The 5,578-nt window shown below is 50.4% G+C and overlaps 1 pseudogene; it reads left to right on the forward strand.

The window, feature by feature from the left end:
• Positions 1–2,399: 2,399 nt before the first annotated feature.
• LOC119285708 lies at positions 2,400–3,415 on the forward strand (annotated as a pseudogene).
• The last annotated feature ends 2,163 nt before the right edge of the window (positions 3,416–5,578 follow it).

The raw sequence follows: 5,578 nt of genomic DNA on the forward strand, positions 1-5,578 counted from the left end.
GTGAACTCGACTCGTCGCCTCAGATGGGCCTGAAATTGTGCACCTCAGATAATAGGGCTTGGAATGCGTTGGCTGCTCCTCTCAGCGATCAAGAGAGACAAATTTTCATTGCCGCGAGCCAGGTCGATCCTCAGCGACATGGTTGAAAATATTTTTTCTGGGCCGACAAATGGATGAATGGTGCAACACTTGAGGATGTGGCTCCCGATGTGTTCCCCCCCATCTCTACTACTGTTAGAGCCACGAGAACTGCGGCAGACGCTATTTGGCAGCCTTGGACTCCTTCAAATGCAAAATATTTATTTGCTTGGTCTCTCAAGAGAGTTTGGACTGCAGAACGTATTGCAAAACGAAATCCACCCCACACCGCAACATGCTCATTATGCGATTCTGAGCAAGAGAATGTGCACCATCTTTTCATTGGGCGCGGGGCTGTAAACATCTTCTGGAGCTCAATCCTGCTATGGGCCCAACTTCATGATGGTCTTCCTTTGATAAATTTTAAGCTCCAGGAATGGTAGCATAGATTGTTCCAACGTACACGCGTGGAGAGCGCACTCCTGTACAATGGCGATTGGTCCTTATACCCTGTTGTTTCTTTTCCTTTTGTTTTTAGTGTGTTTTCTCTCTCGATTTTGTTTGGGGTTTTATTTTTTGTACTTTCACCATCAGCTACTAACACATTGACTGTTTATATTCATGCCTGAACATTAGGCCTGTTGGCCTCTAGTGCCGCGAGCCTCGAGGTGTACCGAGCACGGGTAGGTTGACAAGCATAGTCGTCAATCTCCAGCGACAAGGTACTGCAGCCCGGCATAGACGCGACCACAACCATGTCCACGGCTTCTGCATTGTCGTTACCATCCACCATCTGCATCGCTTTTGCATTGGCGGTGCCATCCACCATCTCGTCATTGACATTCGACCATCTCGTCATTGACATTCAGATTGATGGTCGGAAGATCTGGCGTCGCGACCCGAGTGGGGTGACTTGCGATGGAGGGGGGAGGGGGGAGTAGGAGCAGGAGGAAGGACTGTCACGGCGAGTGCGATTGGCAGCGATCGAGGGAGCCAGGAGCGATCGAGGGCGCCGGAGGCGATCGGCGGCAATCGAGGGCGCCGATGTTAGGGCTCGAGAGGAGGAGAGAGGACGAACTGCTCGAACCAAATTTCAAAAGAGTACGCACGATGATTGGACCTCTATAATGAAGTGTTTTATTAATGCAATTAATTTAATCGAAAAATTTCGGACGAGAATACCCCTGGACTTAATTGGGCTGATTAAAGGCACATAATTTTTTAGGTCGAAAATACACTTGGGCTCAAAAAGGCCCAGTTATTTTAATTCGTTAGATCGCGCATATAATACACGTGATTTGATGTATTATGATGCACCGTAAAATTTCCCTTTATTTTTTATACTTTCACCATCAGCTACTAACACATTGACTGTTTATATTCATGCCCGAACATTAGGCCTGTTGGCCTAGGCCGCGAGGCTCGAGGTGTACCGAGCACAGGTAGCTTGACAAGCATAGTCGTCAACCTCCAGCGGCAAGGTACTGCAGCCCGACATAGACGCGACCACAACCATGTCCACGGCTTCTGCATTGTCGTTACCATCCACCATCTGCATCGCTTTTGCATTGGCGTCGCCATCGACCATCTCGTCATTGACATTCGACCATCTCGTCATTGACATTCAGATTGATGGTTGCCGGCGCCAGTTCTTCCACCGCATTGGCCGCCGGGGAACAAACGAGTGACTGATGCTTGGTACACCGAGCTTTGTTTCCGGGATCGTCTGACTCACTCTCCTCCGTCTCTCGTAGGAAGATGTCGATTGGAAGCGCCGACACCAACATCGGGGACCATGCGCTGCCGCTCCGTCGTTGCCACTACGGATGTCACAGCTCGCCCTTCCTTGATGAGCTCAATGACGTTGGTGAACTGCGCACATATCTCCATCATCTTGCAGAACCCAGTGGTAGTCGCATGCGCACCCCAAGATCAATGTCGTTCATCCCGGCCCACTGGGGAAAGGGCTGGCCACCACGGTGGAGCCGGTCACGGTGGTACCCGGCTTACACTAGCTAGGTTACACTAGGTTAAGCAGAGTACACGTGAAATAACACCTTACGGACCGTATATACACTAGATGCGTACGCTAGCAATCCGTATACGAACTGAAGACGCTCCTGAGTCCGAAGCACTCTAGTAGTGTATTCATCAAGGAAGGCACGTACATAGCCCTGTGTCGCGATCCATCCATATATACCTACCTAGCCAGGGTTGCACACCTACGGACCTTCCATAGCTAGTTCCTTCTGATCAAGGCGACGAGAAGTACGTCCCCTAGCTAGCTCTGATCAAGCGAAGGCGATTCAATATGGCCGGCCATGACGAGCTCTTTCCCGTCGGCTCCACCTTCAGTCCCCAGGATCACGAGCTCATCAACCAGTTCCTCCGCCCGAGGATCGCCGGAGCAGACCGCGGCCGCTTCAGCAGCTTCATCCACGAAGACGACGTCTACTCCACGCCACCCGGGGACCTCATCGAGAACCGTGCCCACGCGCCTGGCTCCAACAAGGACGACGGGAAAGGAGGCGTGTGGTACTTCTTCTCACCGGTCCGTCGTCACAAGACCAAAGGTGGCCGCAGCGGGAGGCGACAGCGCGTCGTCGACCACGACGAGGGTTACAACTGGCACTCCGAGAAGAGCCATCCCGTGCTAGACACTCAAGGTAAACGGGTCGGCCTCATCGACCATCTTTCCTTTGGGATCAAGAGGCCTGGAGCAGCCAGAACCAGGGTTCGGTGGTGCATGAAGGAGTACGGCCTCGACCACGACGACGAACAAGACGGTGCGGCCGGAATGGTGCTATGCAAGATCTACGTCTCAACCCACAAGAGGGAGATTACCTACGCGTCGGTAATCAACGCCCTTGGTTCCAAGAAGAAGAGGAAGGCGGCCGCCGAGGTCCAACATCCGGAGGCTCCACGTCCCAAAACCCCACACCGCCAAGAAATGACCATCCAAGAACAAGATGCCGCCGGCGGGACGCTTCGGGAGTTCGAGCGTTCGTTCATGTCCGACCAAGACGACGAGACGTTGCTCCCCGGAGTAGTGGACGACGGCAGCGTGGATCCAGGCGGGTTTTTCACCGACATGCTTCCAGAATTAGGACTGACGCTCCAGGGAACTAAGGCGGCCGAGCATGGCATCGACTGTACATTGGAGGAGTCCTTAGCCGGCGAACATGGCGACGTCCACCAAGGCGTCGAGACGGTGGAGGAGGATGACGGCAGCTTCCAATGCACATGGGTGGAGCTGTTCGGCGACGACATGGAAGTGGCATGCCCTGCCCCGGCGACGGCTTCGTCGCACGTGAGGACCGAGTGTGCTTGTATGTGAGCAACAGTGTGAAATTTACATCCGAGTGTGCGTGTATGTCTTGTTGATTGCACATTGTTGATGAACAAGCCATGCATATATGTGCAGCAGATTAAGTAATTGATATTCTTTTATCATATATTCATATTAGACTACGTAATGATTAGTGATACAATTCCTCTGTTCCTAAGCGTGAAATAAATACTTGACGAATCAAAAACAAAATCCTGTCTGATGAGATCGGTGCATGTACTTTGCTGCAAGAACACCTAGCTCTAAAGCATTATGTTCATCGAAAAGTGTAAGCATTCCTTTTTTTTTTTGTGAACAGCCTAATCCCAGCCATTTCCATTAGTCCTCATAAAGGATATACATCTGCCCAGCATACAAAGGTATCGAGGAAATGAGAACAGGAAGAAATGGGTTTAAAGCACTAACAAGAAACCCACCGTGCATTGACATTGGTGGGAAGAAATGGGTTTAAAGCACTAACAAGAAAGGAATCATTTGGCGGGTGGGGGATTGTACTTGCTAGGATACTTCCAAAATGCCTTTTACCTCATCCGCCACCACCGCATTGTAGTTGTCAGAGAAGAGGATGGAACACTTTTTGGGGTTTATAAGTTGACCCGTCGCTGAAATGTAAGTGTTCAACAAACCGTTGACAATGCTAGCTTGCTGGCTCGAAGCCTCAAAGAACAATAATGTATCATCCGCAAATAGTAAGTGAGATATCACCGGAGCACCTCGACAAATGGTCACTCCCCTTAATTCACCACTCTCAACAGAGCTGGTAATCAGAGCAGACAAGGCGTCAGCGACAAAAAGAAATAGAAATGGGGACAGCGGATCACCTTGTTGAAGCCCTCTCGACGGGGAGAAAACCTCAAGCAACTTTCCATTGAATTTCACAGAATATGTGACCGATTTTACACAAGCCATCATCCACTTGATCCACGTTGCAGAGAAACCCCATCTGCCCAAGGCCTTCTCTAGGAAGTCCCAATCCACCCGGTCATACGCCTTAGACAAGTCCAACCTGCATGCACACGCAACCGGATTATTATTCTTGAGAGTCTGAATATGATTGATACACTCAAAAGCTATAATCAAGTTATCCGAGATAAGCCGGCCGGGTATAAAAGCACTTTGGTTTTCTGAAATTAGTTCCGCCAACAGAGGACGTAGCCGGTTCACCAAGCACTTAGACACAATCTTATAGAACACGTTACACAAACTTATTGGACTAAAATCCTTGAGCTCCTTAGGAAATCGAACCTTCGGAATTAGTACAAATAGCCATATCATTCACACCCTCCGGCATGACTCCTGTATCAAAAAATTCCATAACTGCCGCTGTAATCTCCCCCTTCATAACAGCCCAATTCCGCTGATAGAACCGAGCAGGAAACCCATCCGTACCTGGTGCTTTTAGCGGTCCAATTTGGAACAACGCATCGGACACCTCTTCCACAGTGAACGGCCTACACAAAGTTGTGTTCATCTCTTGTGTAACTTTTGGTGTTATCCTCTCCAGGACCACCTCCGGGGAGAGGGTCGGGTCCTTTGTGAACACCTCCTTAAAGTATGAGGTGGCCATCAACTCCATCTCAGAGGGGGACGAGCACCACGTCCCATCAGTACGTCTCAGACGCTGAATATAATTGCGACGCGCGCGCCACACAGCCCGCCGATGGAGGTACATAGTGTTCCTCTCACCTTCCTTGAGCGATGTGATTCGTGAACGCTGCAGCCACAACATCTCTTCACGATACAATAACTCGTCCAGTTGATACATCTTCTGTCTTGTGGCTGCCCTGTCCGCATCTTGAAGCTGCAAGTCAGCTAGTTCAGTGTGCAACTTTTCAATCTCGGTCATGACATGGCCGAAATTTGCCTTGCTCCATGCTCGCAGCCGCTGCATCATCTCCTTCAGGGCATCACGAACTGACCCCAGATGCCCGTTTGGTTTACTTTTGCCCCAGCTTTCAGCAATCACTGCCTCCCTATATCGTGAACTGGCGAGAGAGACCATGGCAAGGAAGGCCAGCAAGGTCCGAGTGGTGGACCGGTGGTGTCGTCGTGGCAGCATCGCGTGCTAGTTCCGTTCGAAAACTTGTATCAAGCAGCCTAGTGTAGTGCTAATCGGACTTTTTTTTGTTACAACAACCACAAAAGTTATAT

Source organism: Triticum dicoccoides, chromosome 4A (assembly GCF_002162155.2).
Source record: "Triticum dicoccoides isolate Atlit2015 ecotype Zavitan chromosome 4A, WEW_v2.0, whole genome shotgun sequence".
NCBI lineage: Eukaryota > Viridiplantae > Streptophyta > Magnoliopsida > Poales > Poaceae > Triticum > Triticum dicoccoides.